The sequence below is a fragment of the Melopsittacus undulatus genome, chromosome 1 (assembly GCF_012275295.1).
Source record: "Melopsittacus undulatus isolate bMelUnd1 chromosome 1, bMelUnd1.mat.Z, whole genome shotgun sequence".
NCBI lineage: Eukaryota > Metazoa > Chordata > Aves > Psittaciformes > Psittaculidae > Melopsittacus > Melopsittacus undulatus.
In genome coordinates, this window is record NC_047527.1 from 104,541,656 (window position 1) to 104,562,202 (window position 20,547).

A 20,547-nucleotide genomic window follows, 5' to 3' on the forward strand; every position below is an offset into this window, starting at 1 on the left:
CCTCAGAGAGACTCTTCATCTCCTATTTGCACAACAAATTTCCCATGCACTTACATTTTTTCCTTAGACAAGGAATTTGTATCCTCTTTTGAGCTATATGTTTTTTGTTCTGTTCCATTCATTTTCATTTGGAGAATGAGAAAAGATGATTCAACTTTATCCAGACAGAAAAAGACAAAGATTTTCAAATCCAAATGACATTACTGTGCAGCTTATTACTGAAACCCATTCTTATTAATGATATTCTACTATTTGGGAGCCCACTTTGGGACCAAGTCATCCCCAGTGTTTTATAGCATATGTGGAAACAACTATTAGTTTCCCTGCCAGTGGATTCAGTGCTATTTTCAATTTTGTGCATACACACCTTTTCTTCAGCATCTTTCTAAGTTATTTTTGGAATAGGATTTCTACCTACCTCTAGAAAAAGAAAAGTAATCATAGAATCATAGAATGGTTTGGGTTGGAAGGGGTCTTAAAGATCATCTGGTTCCAACCCCACTTTCACCTAGATCAGGTTACTCAAAACCCTGTCCAATCTGGCCCTGAACACTTCCAGAGATGGGACAGCCACAGGTCTTCTGCACAACCTGTTTCAGTATCTCACCACCCTCATAGTGAATTTTTTTTTCCTAATGTTCAATCTAAATCTAATCTCTGTCAGTTTAAAGCCATTTTCCCTTATCCTGACCCTACATGCACATGCAAAATTTCCCTCTTCACTTGCCTTGTCGGCGCCTTGAGGTACTGGAGACCTAAACCTCTCCGCTTCTTCCTAAATCTTTTGCTGTCACTGATAGTACTTCAGAGGTAGACGTAAATCAGGCCTCATGACTTTTCTTTCTTTGTAATACACCTGGCTCCATTAACTTCAGAGCATGAGGCCCCATCTCTCAAAAAGCACCACTAATTTGAGCTGTTCAGGGCCTGATGTGAAAAGCCTGGTGGTGAGGGAGGAGTAGAGCCACATCCCACCCAACTGTCACACACTGTTTCTTCCTGAGAATGCCTGTGTTTGCTGATGTTGATCATGAGCACAGGGCAACTCCAAACAAAGACCTCAGCATGAGCTGGAAAACAGACAATTTCCAACAATCAGCAGCAGCAGTAACAGCTCAAGGAGGTACTGCTTCCTTCCCATGCCATTAACATCAAGGGCAGCCACCATGTGGAGAGAGCTACAGTGCAAACAAAACAAGAGTGAAACTGCCTGTCCCATGGACTCTACTCCTACCTCTTTAAAGGCACAACTAGCCTCAAGCCACACTTCACCTTAGCAAACTATGGAGTGTTTAGCATTGTCGTAGTGCGGATATGAAGGCTCTTTCCTGCTTCTCCCTATTTTACAGTCACGACCAGGCCCACAAAGCTTGAGAGGTGAATGTAGGCATCCAGGTTCCAAAGTTGCTACTCATTTTGTTTGGTTGTGGTCTTTTGCTTGTTTTTCTACAGACCCTGGGTTTGATTTCTTTCTAGCAGATGCTGAGTAACAAACATTAAAGAATGAAAAATATATAAATAAATATCTTGATTTATATCAATAGAAAGAAATAACTTACCATAGTACTTCTTTCCCCTGCTGTCCCACCTCTGTTATCTGAGGAGATTGTTGTAAGACAACTCGGAGTCTGGCCTATGCTATGTAAAACATAGATTGTCTTTCCCTGCAGTGGTATTGTGAAATGGGTTTTTGGGAGGAATCTCTTGGATTCCCCTGGGATCTCCCATTTTAACCTTCCTGCTCTTCAGCTCTTGTTAACATTATCTCTAAGCTTAGAGAAGGACTAATTCACAGTAGCAGTCACCTGCTCACAGACTCTAAAGCTTCTAGACAACATCAGGAATCATGTTCATTCCTCCAACCTAATAACCTGTTTGTGTTTCTATGTTCTCTCTCACTACTTTTCTGGTATTGGGATGCAAATAAATATTTGTATCCACTGGAGGACTTTTAACTATTATTTACTGATGAATGCATCTATGAATAATAACAGTAGGATACTTGTATCTGTGCTTCCTTCACTGTATTTCTGTACTTGAGCTAGAGCAGCTGAAACAAGTAGTGATACAGCATAGATGAAACAGCTTGATTAGAGAGTACTGGAAGCACAGCTGTCCTCAAAACAGCATGGAGCGCTTGTGTCATGGAGTTGATGTTGTGTGGTGCTGCGCAAGGATTAGGATGTGTCTGATAATACCCCAACTGCCTCTTGCCTCCAGTTTGTCAGCCCTGGAAACAGCATCCCAACTCTGTCCAAACTCCTTGATGACAGAGTAATCTCATTACAGGAGACTGCCAGAAGCACATTTCCAGCAATATTCTCAGCACTTACATCAGGAAAATGGTGGCAGTTTCACAATGCAAATTATTTCCTCACTAAAAAAAATTAATAATAAAATAAGTGGGTAAAAATGATAGCTTAATAAAAATGAATCTCATAAAAGTAAATTGAATTCAGTAAAGTTAAATGAGATACGACGGTCTTTTGTTTTTTGGCTCCCCCAAATCTGGTTAATTTTAGGTTCTGGTCACTGAAGTGTTTTACATAATGTGATCACTAAAAATAATGAGGTACGTGTTGCTGATGTAAAGGAATTTCCAGGAGTGCTTGTATATAAATTGATAAGGAATTGCTGCTGGTGATGTTCTTGGAAATTGGAGTTGGAAAGAAGATAATTATTGTAGAAATCTCATTGACATTGGTCGATGGATACATAAAACTGTCTTGCTCTGTCAAAGGCCAACTTGTTTCCTCAGAAATAAGGTAATATTTTCCCAACAAGAGTATTGCTTGGCATTGCTGATAGCATTCATCTTATGAAGAACCACGTTCCCTTCATAGAAGAAGAAATATAACGGACCATGTCTGTACATATGTAGCTGTGATTTAGGTACGACTCTGTTTCTAATAAGAAGACAAAAGGCACCTAAATAATCAAAGCTGAGCTCATGGTTTCAGGTTAATTCTTATCTTTTCCTGGTATCAATTAGGATTAAATATACATCTCACTTCATGTGCTTCCATCTACATCATCACAAGGGGCTGGTAGCTTGCAATAGCCATTGAGGATTTGGGGAATTGGGGCAGAGCAATTTGGGGGTACACAAGTGTTAGTATGGAAGTCTGTAGGGCCATGACCTGTTTCTGGTACCAGCCATCATCTCCTGCAGGATTTGCTGAGGAGATGCAGGAGGTTGAACTATAGCTATGAGAAGCCCCACGACAAGGCCTTGCATGGTTTAAGGGCCAATTTTCCATGTTGCCCAGCTTTGGGGCAGCCATGGGTACAAATCCAAAACATCTCCAAAGAAGTCTGAATGGATTTTCCCTGCTAATCTTTTTCTAAACAGCTCTCCCAGAGGGCTAATTGCCAAAATCCTGCTTTTTCATTAATTTTATTTTTTTTTTTATGAGCTGAGGGTGACCCTGGCTCTTGGATCACTTCTCCTCCTGTGCAGAGACTGGTATCTGTCAGGTAAGCATCTCCATCTCTCCTCTCTGAGATGCCAGGAAGCCTGCAGGCTTGAGGGTTTCTTGCCAAGATGCACAAAGAACTGAGCAGTTTTCCTTGGATTTTTGATGGCATTTTCGAAGCAAGCCATAGTAGTTTTACCTCTGCTGAAGAGCTGGGCAACAAACAGCTCTGTGAAGGAGGTATTTTTTTTGATGCTTTTCTGCCAGAGGGAGGGAAGGCTGGAGAATAACAGCACAAAATCCCACACACAAAGGCAATCTTCACAATGAAAACATGGAGACTCCATGGGGGAAGGAATATCCTTATGACAAATGTTGCTTGCTTGAAAATGAATTTCTTTGCACCTCTCTTCTTGCCTGTTAGTAAGCGCTGATCTTGCTGGGACCCAGTTAGTTCTCAGCCCTCAGCTGGACAAAATACTTTGAATCCTACTCCCTGCTGTACAACAACTATTTTCTTTTGCTGTCAGCTTTCATACAGACTGATAACGTCTTGCTGTTTTGGAAGTGGGAATGCTCTGCACCTTGGGAGGCTTAGATTCACCTCTTGACAGATAATTGAGTCTGAGTGTCACTGAACTCAGCCTCTTAAAATGATTCAGTGCTTTTCCATGAATTCAGAATTGTTCTTCTGTTTGCTTCACCTTTCCCTAAAAGCTTGCAGGCCTTCAGAAGCAAACTCCAAGTCAAAAGCTATTGTTAGAGTGCAAAAACATTGTATTCAGTGTGGGTGTTAAAAAGATACTCAAGCAATTACACTAGCACTAATAAGGGTAATTGGAATTGTTTGGCTTAGAAGAAGCATGGTGATTTTAAAAGCCTACAAGCTACTGAGTTTTAAAAATAGAGTTCATCCTTAACAGGGACTGATATCATTTATTATACAGTGTGAACTCCTACACTGGACAATAAGTATTGAGAACAATAGGGTTATGAATGGTTTGGCTTTTAAAATAATTGGTTTAATGATTTGAGTCATAGAAGATGTTTGACTTTTTAAATGCTGATCTTCAGATAAGCTTTGTGCAAGTCCCACCATTTGTGAGTCTTTAGAACAATTTCTATAAAGAGGCCAGTTATGCTGAGCTCAGGGAAAAGAGGAGCATGAACTGAAATCCTGATTTCATGGAATCATAGAATGATTTGGGTTGGAAAGGACCTTAAGGAGCATCTGGTTCTAAATCCCCTCCCATGGGCAGGGGCACCTTCCACTAGACTGGGCTGCTGCAAGCCCTGTCCAACCTGGTCTTGAACACTGACAGGAATGGGGCAACCACAGCTTCTGTGAGCAACCTGTGCCAGGGCCTCAGCACCCTCGCAGGAATAACTTCCTGATATCTCATCTAAACCTACCCTCTGTCAGTTTAAAGCCATTCCCTCTTGTCCTGTCACTACATTGCCTTTTTAAAAGCCTCTCTCCAGCTTTCTTATAGGCCCCCTTTAGGCACTGGAAGCTGCTCTAAGGTCTCCTCAGAGCCTTCTCATCTCCAGACTGAACAAATCCAACTCTTTCAGCCTGTCTCCAAAGCAGAGGTGCTCCAGCCCTTTGATCATCTTCATGGACTCCTCTGAACCCACTCCAGCAGTTCCATATCCTTATGGTGGGGTCCCAGAGCTGAATGCAGTGCAACGCAGGGGGTAGAGTAGAGGGGAGAATCACCTCGCTTCACATTATTCTTGTAATGCAGCCCAGTTTTTAGTAGTGCTGTTCTTTCAGTAATAGTAAAACCTTTATTTGTGTAAGAGTGGGAAATTGCTTTGGTGACTTATGTTGGGAGAAGGGTGATACTTTTTACAGTAACTGTAAACTGTGATTTCTTGTGTAAAATTCATTCAAACTGTCAAAAATGCCCTCCTAAAACCCAGGGAAAAGGCTGTTGGAAACCAGTTTAAGCTTATGTTCATAACAGGAGGCATAAAACGTTACTATGTGTATTTGAAAAGACAAGAATAGAATATCAGAAATAACTGTATTTGGAGCACTCTAAGTCCTGGTAAGTGTGAGATAATGAGGCTTAAGCTTCATCTACTGAGATGAAAATGACTTGTATTACACCATATTTGCTGTGAAAGTTATCAAGGCTCAGCTAGCTCATGGCAGCCATTCCTCAGTAACTTGACTATACATCCGAACCTCAGAGACAAAACAAACCAACCAACCAAAAACCCACGCGCTCCTCCCAAATAAAACAAAAAAAGAAAAAAAAAAGGAAAGAAGGAAGGAAGGAAGGAAAGAAGAAAACAAAGAGCTTTGAACACTTCATTAAGCACCAGGGTTAGTAGGACTGGGATTTTACTGTAATATTATCTGGAAGATCAAAGCTGCTGACTGTCTAGCTTATCTTCCCCTCTCATACCATGACAAGCATCCCATTTACCCCATAGGCATGTAACAGATGATCAAAAGCTTTTACGCTTTTCTGACTATATCAGCTAGTCTGATAAAGTCATTTTGCCCTATGCACGTTGTTTCCTTTGTATCCTTAAAAGTTTACAGCATTATCACTGCCATATCCTTAACACATACAAAAAGGGAGGGAAAACAGATGAGAAATGAAGAATTAACCCTGCATCATTTGTGCCCACTCAGACCACAATTTATCTAATAATAAGTTATCTAATGATATCATATCTATTTTAGAGTTAAGATTATTCAGGTTTAATTGGATAAAACATTGCCCTGATCTGAGCCATTGAAGTCTTGAAGCTTCTCTTGATTTTATCAAGCTCCAGGTGAAAAGCATTCAGCAGATGGTAAGACTTGCTTAGAACCATCTGCAGTTCAGGTAGGAGACACTCTTTGTGAGTAGTAGCTTTCTCTTGTGTACCCTGCTGTGGCTGGCATTTGTTGCTCTCTGTTCTCTCTTTAAAGCCTGATTGCTAATATTAAGGAGCTCAACATAATCCTGACTCCTTTTGTATTACTGAGCTAGTGACTCCTTTTGTAATATTGAGCCACTTAACCTCTGATTTATTAATGTTAAACTGTAAAATACAATAAGTAAGGGCTAGGCTTTAAATAACTGAGCACAAGCTAGCAGGGTGATTAGATATTATGAACTGAGGGTGAAGATCTAATATGGGGAGACACACAAATCCATAGATAAAACATTTCTAGAGAGTTACCACTTTTTCATTCAGGGGCTGCTAGGCAGGTAATACATATGCCTGCAAACTAGTCTGTCAATACTGTATAGGGTCAGGGGGAAAATATGTCTAATGCTGACATGACCAATATGGACTATGTGTCAGTCCAAATAATTTGGGTGATTTTTTTTAATTAGCTTAGGAAACATGTTCCAATTCAAATATATGAACACTCCTAATCACCTCCATGTTTTGTTCATGGTTATTCCTAGCTGTTATGGAAGCAAACCATGCTATGCTACAAATCTCTTAACTTCCTGTTGATAACAAAATGAAATAATGTGGTATTTAACTCCTAATCAAGTTGTTAGTCCTGATGCCCCAGAAGATTTTTCTCAGGCAGCCCTGCAGAGAAAAGGCCCAGATCCCAAATGTTCCCTTACTTCTGATGGGGTCAGATCTTATAGGATCACTGCAGTTGAGTATCTCAAAATCTAGGGCAGGGACATAAGGTGCCTTGGTAGCCACCAAAGACCTCCTCTCAACACAGCAGTGTTTAAAATCAAGCTTTTGTTTTCATGAAAGCCACTGGTGCTTGGATCTGAGCATTTTCAAGGATCAACATTTACTTGATAAGTAAATGTTTCTTGCTCTTACCTCCTGATGTTTGCTTGCAAGAGATGAGTCAGTTTGCCTGTACTGTTGGAATTGCCTACAATTATCCACCAGCTAGCAGCAATTGCTCAAACTGTGATAGAGACCAATATTTCAGTATGATTATGTCAAGACAGAGTCTTACTGGGCTAATACATTTTGAACTCAATGTGACTGCTCATAAGGTTAGAATTCAGTGCTCCTACCAGCTCCAAAATTAGTAGACAGTGTCTAGATTTCACTGTCAGGTTATTCATTCCCTTTTTAAGGACATATAACCAGATATGCAAATTTTACATCTCAAAAAAGGTGTCTATGAAGGGTACCCTCAAGCAGTTTTGAATCTCTGTCAGCACTTTATTTTAAAAACTGGATTGGAAAAAAAGGGGTATTTACTGCTTCTGGAAAGACCAATTCATCTTCCTGAACATCCACTGCTCTTAAAGAAGGAAAGAAAATCCTTGGCAGTTGAGTTATTGACATCTATAGCTGGACCGCTCATCCCATGCTCCTACCTTACTATCTGAACTGACATGCAGTGAATCTCTCTATGAGTCAGCCTACTTCGTGTGTTTGAGTTGCTACCTGAACTAATTCTATATACAGCTGTATTCAGGGAAGATACGCTTGAACTGTTTGCAATCACAAGCAAAGGAGAATTCAGGCTTAAATTCTTTTCTGCTGTCCTCCAAACATCTTTCTATCCAGGTTCCTACTGAAAAATGGGGAACTCTTCATCTTCAGTAGAGAAAACACAGAGTTAAGTGCTGATATAGCAGCTATTCTTCTTCACAGAGCCATTTGGACAACTGTTCATATTCAGTATGTATTCACGACTGCCTAGTGACCTCAATAAAAACCTGAGGCCCCTGGGTAGCACACAAGGCAGAATTTCTTGTCTTAAATTAATTCTATTCAGGGTTTCCTCTGGAGCCCCAAGTAAAATCAGAATCATGTCAATATCCCTAGAAAGCCTGAAGAGAGAGCTTCAGAGGTAAACTCTCAGTTCAGCTTTGGCATTTATTCATTATGTGGTAATTCCCAGTGAGGCTCTTACAATGTTCTGCCGGAAATACACACAAATGGAAATTCTCCAAAAAAGGGAACATAGACGTTGTTTTTAGATTAAAGGTAGGTTATCAGGAAATTAAATTATTTTATTAGAATTTTGGCTGAAAATCTTCAAGGCCTCTTGGGCTGACATGAAAAAAAGAAAAAACCTGCACTGACTTATTTCTAACAGTGGTTTTTATTACTTTAGTGGTGCGTAGAATTATGCCCTCTGTGTCAACATCATCGTTATACAGATCCAAGTGAAAACATTCCTCACTTTGAAGAGCAGTCACAAATGCTATAAAAAAAGAAACAGCACAAAGTGTAAATTTCCCTTTAATCTACTCTCGTATCTGTACTACAAGCTTTGCTGCAAGACCCTTCATACTGATCAGTCTACATCCTCCTTTCACAGCTTAAATAGAAAAATGAATAAGAGATTCAGTTTTTATACCCTCTCCAAATACAGAGCTCTTCTGCTTGTTTGTGAATCCTTTCTTTGCTCTCTCTTAATTGCATCCATGTGTATTAGCAACCACTAAAGTCTCTAATAATGTGGCAAAACTTGCAAAGGATGAATGCCAAGAGTGGAAATACTGAAGTGGAAGTCTAATTATGCTAACTAACACTGTGTTCTGTTTTCTTATGTGCGGGTGGGATTTTGTTTTTGCAATGTAGTGCAGAAGTGGCGTCCCTCAGGGATGAAGTGATTGCTTCTTGTAACCCTAGCCAAAAGGAGTAAACATGAAGTTTTTTTATTTTTTTTCTTTTTTCCTTTTTTTTATTCTTTCTAAGTTTCTTTTTTTGTGTGAAATAAGAAAACTTGCACCTGCAGTAAGTGTTTAAAGTTATATTTAAGCAATAAGATGTCAGCCACTTTTAGTTTGATGTGGCAATTTATTTATTCGTTCCCAATTTATACATGCACATTAACAGAGCATCTTTTCCTGGATCTAGACACTCTACCAGATACTTAAAAATTCAACCAAATTAAGGCAAGAAAGAACAATAGTAAACTAGGAGAAGCCTTTTTGGACACTAAAATAGCCACCTGCAAAACCAGATTTCTCCTTCCCACATTTCCTTCAGATCATCCTAACCCTTATGTGAAGAAACACACCCTGCATCTCTGAAGTCCTATAAAGACCATACCCAAAAGGATTATTCATGTGACCTCAAGAACAACAGACCTGGGGTCCTTTGAGAGCAAAAAAGATGAGGATGACAAGTTGCAGTATTCTCAGAGAGCATATTCCAGTAGTAGCTTCCTTTCTTATGTTCAAAGCAGGGTTCAACACTTGTGTTGGTCTTATCTGTGGGAGCATAGGAAGAGAGAGTGTCTTGGCTTAGAAAAAGCTGTGAGGAGAAAATGCACTGATCCAGAGATGTAGAACTGTTGCCAAATGCTAAATCAGAATACTTTAAACTTTACACAATTATAGAATTTGTACCCAGACATTTTAAAAGACTAATAAATAACTGGATGTACTTAATTTATTTTTATAAAAAAATGCAGAAGTCACCCTCTAACTGTATGCATACACATTTAAAGCTGTTCAAATTGCAAAATCAATGTCTCAAAAAGTTAGGAAGTGCTGCTATAGAAGAATAATGTTAAGTATTTTTTTTGTCATTTTGGGCATACATTGTTATGGTATTGAATTTAGTAACTTGTAAACATATTTAATGTTGTAATTTCCATTTAATTTCTGTGTTTCAGATTTCTGATTCTTTTTTGTCACCTAGCTGCAGAGGGAACAATGAGAAGGAAAGTTTTGCTCAACTCCTGTAATATCAAGTTAGACCCTTCTCAGTACAAGCAGTATATTTGAACATTAGACACACATATATGGCTGCACACCTGCATGTGTTATAATCTCTAACCATATCCAACCTCTTAATTTCCTTGATCATCCAGGCTGGAGTGAGGTAAAGGGAATTTTGCACTTACTGACTACAGGATATATGTGCAATAGACAGCTATCCTAGGTGGACACCTGAATTTCCTTCCAGTAGCGTTTAGCAAAGAGGCAGGAGTGCATCATGAGGACAGTGGTAAATATACAATGCCAAGTGGAGTCCTGTATGACTGCTTTCTCAGGCACAGAAATATTTCCTATTCAGGTATGATTGCTAGTCTGCAGACTATATGGGGAATGCTTATAATGGCATGTATTTTACAGCTGCTCCTGATTTCTTCCTTACCGATTCCATGAACATGGTAATAATGGGTGCAGGTGTGTTCTTATATTGTAAAATTATAGCTCCATATTCTTCATTTCACTAAAAGCAGATACATTTTCTGTGCAGCTCATTAGTGACAGAGTGAATGACAAAGACGAATGTGACATGAAACCCCATCTGATGGTGACATTTTGCTGTGAGTGTGCTGGGCATGCTGGTAGCTGGCTGATGGGTATCCCTGTGTCAGGTGTGCAAGGAGCAACCTCAGGCTGCAAGAAACTAATCTCAGCAGAGCCCCATGTGAAGAGAAACCTGAAGTTGCCCATAAGTTACAAACCTGCTGCTGTCAACCAGTGGTACAGAAGGTGGGTTCCCAGTGCTATCTACAATATGCCAGCACTCTGCAGAGGTTCAAGACTGGATGATTTTTGGGTTATGTGCCTTAGATTTTTCTTTGGTAACTAGTCACTGAAGCCAATGCTCTTTGGACAGGAATTAAGAGGGAAAGAGAACTTTAAGGAGAACAAGCCCATGTGGGAGTGGGATCTGGCAGTTGGAACAGGGAGGGCATCAGGTGGAAGGAGGTCTGGATGGTACTGTACAAAAAAATGGAAAATGGGCTGAGGTGGTAGCAACGCCAACATGAAGAATGTAATGGGAAGCTTACAAAAGAAGGAGAAACAAGAATGCACAAGTTGTCTACCCTGAAATACTCTGAAGTATATGAATAGCAGACTGAGAAAGCTGCCTCCTCACAAAACCCCAGTTTCTTGGAGGACCTACTTTTCTTCAGTTGGCCTCGGAACAATGTGCGTTTAGAAAGTCCTAATCCAGTTTGGATTCGGCTTGAACTTCTTGTTAAAAAAAGACATCTTGTTTCCAGTTCTGTGCCCTACCCAGCAACATTCTTGCCACTAAAATCAGCAATCGGATCATGTAGCTGAAAGACTGTGATATTCACCAGAGGCAGAGATGTGACACTGAGACACCTCATATTCAGGCTATTTCCCTTGTCCTGTAAAGATTTGGATAAGGCAAGAGGAGCTAGATGCTAGTGTTGCAAATTGCACCCTTAACTAGTTTCTTTAACAAAAGAGATTATTTTTTGCTGCTAGTTGTACCTATGTGAACCCAAAGAAAACTACCTTGGATTTCCAGCATGGCATACTGTCCTGGGTTCAGCAGTAGCAGTAATTCTTCTCCTTCTTAGTAGCTGGTGCAGTGCCGTGTTTGTGACTCTCAGCCTGGGAACAGCGCTGATAACACTGAAGTTTTCAGTTGTTGCTAATTCATGTTTACTCTGACCAAGGACTTTCTGAGTCTCATGGTCTGCCAGGGAGGAGAAGCTGGGAGGAAGCAGAGACACAGGACACCTGACCCAAACTAACCAAAGAGGTATTCCATAACATAGCACGTCATGCCCACTATGTAAACTGGGGGCAGTTACCCAGAAGGGCTAGATCACCGCTCGGTCGGGCTGGGTATCGGTTGGTGGGTGGTGAGTGGTTGTATTTTCTTCCCTTGTTATTTCCCTTATCATTATTATTATTGGTGGCAGCAGCAGTGGTTTGTGTTATACCTTAGTTACTGGACTGTTCTTATCTCAACCTGTGGGACTTACACTGTTTCGATTCTCCTCCCCATCCCTCCAGGAGCGGGAGGGGGGAGAAGAAAATGTGGGAGTAAGAGGGCTGCGTGGCTGAGTTGCTGCTCACAAGATGCTCACAAGAACAGACGCTCACAAGAACCATGATGCTCACAAAAACAGAACTTGATCTACTCTTCTGTTCTCTCTTGCATTTGTCTTTGTCCTAGCTTCTTTCCTCCTTGCTCCAAACCCATTTTCATGTTTTAGAGCATCTTGAAGCATTTCACATATGTAGGTTAATTAACAGTTTCAGACTAGGCTTTACAAATATGCCATAAGCCTTTATCTGACAGAATAAAGCTGGAGTGTTTTGCCCTGTTGCTTTGAATCTGAAGGATGATGGCTATCTGCTAGACAAAATAGGTACATGCTTATTAAAGGTGATACCAGGAATGATTCATTTTCTTTTTTTTTTCCCCTTCTGGTGCAGGATGAAGTTTAGATATCACGTTCTTAGAAACCCATAATGACACCAGCCTCCACTCCTCCCTGCTGTCTGTTCCAGCTCTTAAATATCTGTACGCTGGAAGAGTTTTACTAGTGTTTAAGCATCCATTTGTGCAGCCTCTTTGTTCTCTTAGCTTTAGCAGGCATGAACAACAGTTAATTTCTGTCTGTTTTTTATATCTCCCTTATGTTGTTGATATTCTTTTTTTCTCAGTCTCCTCTTTCCAAACTGAACTGACCCCATGCTTTAAGTCTTTCTTATAGGTTAGGTTTTCTAGAGCTCTTGTTTTTCTCTGCTCTCTCTGATCCATGCAGTCCTTGAACTGTGATGCTCAAAGAAAAGCATAGAGCTTTGGTCAGCTTTGAGTTGCAAAGGAGTTCTGTCTGCATTTCAAGAGTTATTTTATGGCTTTGTTTGTTTGTTTATTTTGTTGGGTTTTTTCCACTTGTTTTTACAAGGTTTGACATTTACTTCTGTTTACTCTGTGATCCTCCAGAAACTCCAAATCCTTTTTGTAGAATAGGTGCATAACCACCTGCTTCCAAGCTTTTAGGCAATTGATTATTCTATGGAGCTTGCACTTATGTTCTGCACCACATTCCTTACAGGCAGCTTCTCCAAGGGAATAGTTTTATCAGCTCTTCACACAGAAAGACAGAATGTATTAGACTTAGCTTATAGACATGCTAATCATATTCATTGCACTTCTGGCTGTTTTTTTTTTAATTATTTTTTATTTTTGGTCCAGGAAGAATGTGTCTGTATCTGCGGGAAATTTGGCAAAAAAGGATATAATTTTTCTTTACCTTGAGCATCTTTTATCCCATTCATGTGTAATGTACGTACACACCATTAAAAACTGATGTGGAACCATTTTGGAAGAGAGTGAAGTTCAGATCTAAAAGGATAAGGGAGAATATAGTTCATTGGAACGCCTTTTCTAGTGGAGTTTTTTTGAAATCTATAGAAACATTCAGAATTTGATGTCCTGGTATTTTCTGAGGCTAAAGTGGCTGACTGCAGTACTTCCCACCAGCTCTAGATCAGAGGTGAGTTACAGCAGGGCTCTTTTCACATGCCAAATTATATAGGAGATTTAGGAACTTCCTTCTGTGTCTTCTTTGCATGGACATGAGGAGTTTAACTACTGGTAATTAGTAACTAATGTAAATTAATGTATACCTGATGTAGGAAAATAATTTAGGTCCTACTTGTGTTCTATAATGAACAGCCCTTGCACTTTCACGTTTGCCACGATAACAGTGTAAAATCTGGGGGTGTATATCAATTTGCAATAGTAATAATTGAAAAAAAAAATCAATCTGTAAAAAACCAATAGTGATTGAAGTATCCTAAACAATTTAATCCAAATGCAGTATTGTTCACTCAAAGGGTCTTTGAATGTTGATGTTGTATAAGCTTTAGTGTCATAGCTGTCATTTTTCACAGCTTCAGTAAGACAAGAATCCTTATAGAATCATAGAATCATAGAACAGTTAGGGTTGGAAAGGACCTTAAGGTCATGCAGTTCCAACCCCCTGTTATGGGCAGGGGCACCTCCCACTAAACCATGCCACCCAAGGCTCTGTCCAACCTGGCCTTGAACACTGCCAGGGATGGAGCATTCACAACTTCTCTGGGCAACCGATGCCAGTGCCTCACCACCCTCACAGTAAAGAACTTCTTGCATATTTCTAATTTAAACTTTCCCTGTTTAAGTTTTAACCCATTACCCCTTGTCCTATCACTACAGTCTTTAATGAAGAGTCCATCCCCAGCATCCTTATAGGCCCCCTTCAGATACTGGAAGGCTGCTATGAGGTCTCCATGCAGCCTTCTCTTCTCCAGGCTGAACAGCCCCAACTTTCTCAGCCTGTCTTCATATGGGAGGTGCTCCAGACCCTTCATCATCCTCAGTCTTCTGCAATCTGCATTTCTGTTACTATCTGACTTTTCACTTGGTTATGTGCTCTTTCTTGGATCTAGTTTTGCAGCTCCCCTGGGCTAGTAGTTTCAGCAAATACAGTGCTATCCTCTGAGTTCATGGGGTGTTCCATGCTGTCTGTTGGCCAGAAGCAGTATCAAATTGAATTACTCCAGCTTTCTCTCAGGCACCAATTAAAAATGATCCCAAAATCTATTGTGGTACTGTGTTAAGAAAAGTAGGAAGGTTAGCCTTCTCGCAAAACCACTGAGAATCCTCCAATAACACAGTATTTGTGAACAATGAATGTAAATAATATATGTATTTTTTACACATGAGTTTTAAAATACACAAGCTATTAGGAGGTGGAATTACATCTCTAAAACCCCTGTGAACTCCGCTTCACTCCTTCCAATCTCGCTAATATAAATCTTATGTAGGAGAGCTATTTGCAAACCCAAGCATGGGATTTCAAGCCTATGTGAGCACCTCCTGCCCATATTGCAGTGGATCAATCAATACCACAGCAGTGTGATAATGCTCTGCATCAAAAATTCTGGAGAAGCTTAGCAAGACTTACCAGAGAATGAAGTCATAAAGTGTTATTCTGAGTGCAGTGTCTGGCCACACATTCTGAGAGTGATGTTGTTAATCTCAGCACTGTCAAAAAGTGTGGTTCCTGGGGAAGAAATATAAAATAACAACAGCTTGCTTTTGTTTTCATATATATGGCTGGGGAATGCAGTATTTCCTTTTTTTTTTTTTTTTTTGTTTAGTCCTGCTTCTGCCTTCCTCAATAGATTTCTTACCATCTTGGTGTAATAGGTCAAGTTAACAGCAGATAGTGCCATTTGGTTTAGCTGGAAGAAGTCATACAGTTTCTTTTCCCTTTCTTTCTGTGTGTTTTTTCATGCCTGTCCATTTGTGATATTCATATTTTACATGTTATCCTGCAGTACTTGGTTCCTAAGGCAGAAGAAGAAAAACATTGTTATGGAATATTCAAATCAGTTATGCAAATTTTGAAGCTGACTCTACAGCATCTTGTTGCAATTCAGCCACTTCTTCTCTGAAAACTAGGTATAAAGTACCTACTACAAATGCAAATAGTTGTAAAATCATGAAAGGTGATACACTGTCTAGCTCTGTGATTCCAAAATTTTAAGGGGGAGGAAGCAAAACCGTATTTTAACTTGCAAAGCATGTCTCTTGCTTCTGGTGGGGAAGACACTGTCATACTCTCTCCCGATAACACTCATATTAGTCTCATAGTACTACGTTAATCAGGGCCAAACAGCTCACTTACCATGATTCATGTAGAAATCAGGAATATACTGTGTCTCTTATCACAGCAGCAGTGTCATAGGTAATTAAAACCTAATGAAGTGGTCTTCAAGGGGTTCTGGGCCATAATTTTCCACTGTAGCCAGTATAATGGATTAAAGTAGTAATTCTGCCTGATAGGTTATAAACCATGCTATTTTTCCTTCTTTTAATTCAAATGGTAGAATTTCATCCTTTTGGCAAGATAGATGGTGGCATTTCAGAATATTGTATGTTTTTGTAGATTTAGGAGTGGAGGATGTGATAATAAGGCACACGGAAAAGGAGAAAGAGGTTGTTGATAGAGCAATAGAAGAATATAGACAGCACAGCAAGGAGGGCAAAATAACAATCTTGGAGCTCAACCCCTTTTGAGCAGGAGCTACAGTTTGATGCAGTTCAGCTTGTATATCCTCATGGATGCTCTGAGAGCTTGTGTTGAGTTCTTTTCTGACAGAAGGGCTCCAGCACACCTTCTTTTGCCGCCCTTCTAATATCCTACTTCCTGTTTCCTACATTTTTCCTTTGAGAGACTCTTGCCCACTTGGGAAATCAAAGTCCAAAACTCAGAAACTATAGGCTAGCTAGTGTAAATCATTATAGAACCTCCAGAGACTTTGTTAGCTATGAATCTCCTCTGTGATGTGCCTGTGAATGGTGAAACTATCTGGATTGATGTGGATGCACATGAAAGTTTGCACTGATTATTCTCCTGACTCCATATTAGCTTAGATTTATAATTCTAGCAAAAGCTGCCAGCCCCAGACATTAGGTACCCTGAACAATTCTCTAGTAATAGAAATGCAGAGCTAAATCCTTGAGGCTGTTACATTCAAGACTTCTCCATAAGTTAATGTAAAAAACACAGAGTGTAGGCTGATCACAGGAAAAGTGAATCACAGGAAAAAAGAATCTAAGCCTCTTGAAGGCCTTTGAAGTTGTGTACAATGTATAATCTTATACCTATTAAAGTTAAAAGAATACTATGTTAAATTAATATGTATAATGAAGATTGTTTTCTAAAACTAAAATCATGACTGAAATCAGGATAAGCAGAACTGAAAAATGATAGGTAGGCTTTCTTGCGTCTTCTTGCTAACCTCTGTGCCATGCATTACTCCTGGAGGCAAGGCTTTCTTGTATAGAGGGATGTAATCTGGGAGTCAGGAACTGACTGGTAGAGAGTTAGATATTACCCCCCTCCACAGTAGGGCAGTGGCCTTTCTCCAGTGCTGTGCCAGCTCTGGGCATCTTTGTGTGAATTGATTGTCCTCATGTTTGTCCTGGCATTTACCTGTGTAAAGGAAGTCATTTATGGTAAACCTCTGTGCTGCTCCAACAAACTACGTCTTTCTTTCTCCAATAATTTATTTACATTTGGTTCAGTGTTGTACTGATTCTGTAATAGAGCTGATTTTCTACCCTTCCATAGCAATGACTGGTCTCTTAACAGGCAGTAACGAATCTTGACCTACAGACCATTTTTCCCCCCCCAATAATGATTGTATTTTAATGTGAAAGGATATGTTCTAATGGAAAACATTTCTCAAAAGGAGAAGGAATAAAACGAAATAAATAATAAGAAAGTGTGGAAGGAAAATGGGACTTACTCTGCTTATTCTGTTCCTATGAGCTGCTAATAATTTACATGCAGCATTAAGTAAAAGAAAAGTTGCCATAAAGTTTCATATTGTCTCCCTCCTGAGGGAATAATAATTGTAAAATGGCAAAAGCCAGATCCAGTTTACTGTTATAAATGGATTGTATATATGAATAGCTTTTGGAGGTAAGTGGTGAAACAGTTGCATATGAAGGTGTTTATTTTATATCACTTTTGCGTGCAGGGCAATCATTCGCTACTTGTTTGTGATTTGTATTAAATATGATGCCCACTCATATTTTATGAGGAATTTTTATGTAAAGTAATATATTTGATTCAGCATCTCAATATTTGCCTAATGAATATATATTGCATATGGTTAATCTTTTATCTTACTGTTCCAAGCATTTAAAAAAGAATATAACCAGAGTGGGCAGCTTCATGCTATGCAATAAACTGCAAATGAATAGAGGCTTTTAGCAAAGGTGTTTGGACTTGCAGCTCATGCCTGGCTTGCAATGCTTTGCTTTCAGACAAAATGAGTTTTTTCAAATAATTCTATTTTTTCTTTTATTTTTGTTCTAAACTGGACTGACCTGAACTGAACTGAAATGCCTGACTTGCAGTTCATATGATTTAAGATTTTGAACTGTGTAATTGGATGGGGTCTGCAATTTGTTTCCATCCTGTGGTTGTGTTTGTCTCTTCTTGTTTCATCAAGTACTGTAGAGGAAAAGCTATTTGCTCTCTTCATAGTGGAACAGAAAACACTGAAAATGTTTACAGATTTGGGCACTTTTTGCAAAGCTCTTGTATTTCCTAATATGTTCTTGTAAATTAAAAGGTCCTGGAAGTTGATTTTTCTGTCTATTACTGATATCAGGGAAAAAGGTGCACCTCCTTTAATACATATTGGGATTCTCTCTTAATCACTATATCCCCAGGGGTGGAAGTTTCAAAATTTCTGCAAATAGCCAAAGAGCAGCATGTTACACTTTTTATATGACCCCTTTGTCTTGGATTCAAAGTTGTGTAATGAAGGTCTTGATCTGTTGGTTCTCCTCCTGCAGCTTTTTGTGCAGTTGGCCATCTTCACACAAAACTGATGAGGGATTAAGGATTTTAATCATATCTTTTAAACCTACTTAGGTAAATAAAGGACAAGAATGCCAAAGAAAAAACTTGTTGAGACCCACTGATAGAGGAGTTTATAAGCTCATATATCCTGAGGGATAAAAGACACCTAGTCAGCCCCCACAAGCCATGTTCTATATGCCCCAAAAAGGTCTACTGGAAGGAGCTGAAAGTACTGGTAGAAAAGGCAAAGAGGAAGAAAACCTGACTTGTCGGACGTAGGACACAAATCTGCAATAAACTAGTCTTTTTTAACCTTACCACTCATGAAACAGTGTTGATGCAGGAGTCCCGGACAACGCAGAGATGATCAGTATGATCAAACAATTGCCAAACTTTATTAGATACAGTGCTCTTCTTATACCTTTACACCCTTATGTAACAGCCTTGGATACTGAGCTCTAATTGGTTAGTCTAGAGGTTACTATCATTTACAGAGCTAACGTTTATAACTTGTTATAATTGTGATTAAATACATTACTCTAAAAATACAGTGGGAAACTACAACCTTGGCAGAGATCATTCTCTGCACGTTTGCAGTGGAAAATTACAGAGGAATAACAAGACAACTGACCTAGTTTAGGCCTGCCAAGACTCTTCTTATTTTAGAGTAGCAAGACTCAGGGTATCGGAATCGCTCACTATGTAGTCTTGGCTCTTTAAGAACCCCACAAAACAGCATGTTTATTTTGGGGCTGGACTGAGTTTCTAATATGGTTGAAGCCATGCTGCAAATCTGTACTGACAAGCAGGACACTTTTTGTTCGTGACTGGTGATCCCTATATTGCTATGAAAGATAACAGCTTTGAAGAATCAAGTCTGTGGCAAAGTCAGAGAGATGGGGAAGCAGGGTTGCTTATTAAGATATGGATATAAGTAGGAAAGCAAGTAGAATAATCCATTTTCTTTTAGGATGGCAATTTAAGTAGTAGCATATTCCATTTTTTTTCCACATCTAGTCCTGATAGAAATGTACAGCACTGTCTATAAGTGGCTCCCCCCCCACACCTCCCCCCCCAAAAAGAAACAGAAAAAGTGGGTTATTGCATAGTGTTATTGAAAATGTAAGAACCAGCTTTCTGAACTGGACAAAAAACATACAGTCTCTGATCCTGTCACTGTAAGTAATCAGCGATTCACATGGATGAGGATTAAGAGGTTGTGTATGAAACAACCTTTATCTGGTACATCCTACCAGCGCCCAGCAAACAGGAGTCCAGACAATTTCTGAGCCACCATTAATATGCAACGACATATTCTGTATCTGTGAGTTTAGGCTTTTTTATGAACAAGTTTTTACTTTTGTCTCCATAGTTTCCTGTGGCAATGAGTTCCACAATTTAATTGTGAAGTGTATGAAAGAGTAGTTTCTGTTGTGTTTGGGTTTTTTTTTAAACCTTCCTTCTGATCATTTTATTGCAGACTGCTTAGGTCTTGGGCATTATGAATAATTATTTGCAATTTTTCTTGTCTGCATAGTTCCTAGCTATACAGACTTCGCCACTCTTTTTCTTCCCTCTTTATAATTCCTACAACTTATAATTTTGTCTTTGTCATTATGTTTTGTTTTATTTTTTTCCCCCAAATGCATTACTTTGTATTCATCAGTATTGAAATTCAACTGCAATCTTATCACCCTGCCACTCAGCATTGTGAGATCCTTTTGTGAGTCTTTGAAATCAGCACAGAATTGAATATTTTGAATATTTTTGTATTATTTATTCTGTTTTCCAGACCATTCATGAATATGCTGAGCTGAACAGACCCTGGGACAGATCTGTGAGGGACTTGCCTGGCAACTTTCCTTCACTTTGACAAAGTTCTCTGTTGTTATTATTTTTGCTTCTTGCATTTTATATTTGTATTCATCTGTAAGAGGATAGTTTGGATTCTTGGACTGTCCGTGCCTGTAGTTGCACTATATGGCTTCCCATACGTATTCGTCACATGCTCCTGCTCCAGCTGAGTTTTTTTTCCCAAAGGGAGATCTGCCCTGCTGGTTACCTGGGAGTGAA